This window comes from Suricata suricatta, chromosome 11 (assembly GCF_006229205.1).
Source record: "Suricata suricatta isolate VVHF042 chromosome 11, meerkat_22Aug2017_6uvM2_HiC, whole genome shotgun sequence".
In the NCBI taxonomy this organism is placed as follows: Eukaryota; Metazoa; Chordata; class Mammalia; order Carnivora; family Herpestidae; genus Suricata; species Suricata suricatta.
The window spans coordinates 5,399,302-5,399,928 of NC_043710.1; positions in this window are offsets into that span (position 1 = coordinate 5,399,302).

The following is a 627-nucleotide window of genomic DNA, read 5'->3' on the forward strand; positions in this document are numbered from 1 at the left end:
CTCATCTGGCTCTCCGCTAGGGTGCGAGCTCCAAGCAGTGGGCACTATGCCTAAGGCAGCTGTTCATGCAGCCTTCTGCCAGGCCCTGGAACACAGCTGTGAACGCTTGAAGGAACCACAGACGGCCCCCAACGACCTCCCACCTTGCTTTAGCGGTTACCTAATGCTTGCATGTTTGTGTTTGATCCTCACAACAGTGAGGACTGGGGATATTACTGCCAGTCCAGGGGATATTACCTGCCATTTTGCAAATTAACAGAGGGGCCTCAAAAAGGCACTGGAGCTGTGAACCCAGGGTCTAAAGCCAGCTCTCTGGGTTCAAGTCCAGCTTTATCACTTCTCAGATGTTTAACAAACCATTTAATCTCGCCAAGCTTCTATTTCCTCAATTATAAAATGAGGATAATACCTACTTCACGGATTGCTACGACGATAAAAGAGAGATGGCGTATAACAAGTAACATAATAAACACGCAATAGATGTTAGTTACTATTTTCATTCTCAGACTAGCGTCCGTTCCTCTCATCAAACAAGAGCTTTAAGACCTAAGAGGATTATTCCAAGACTGCAGCTCGGGCCAAAGGTCCACATACAGAACTATTGCCAGGCTGCGTTGTACCCCCTTC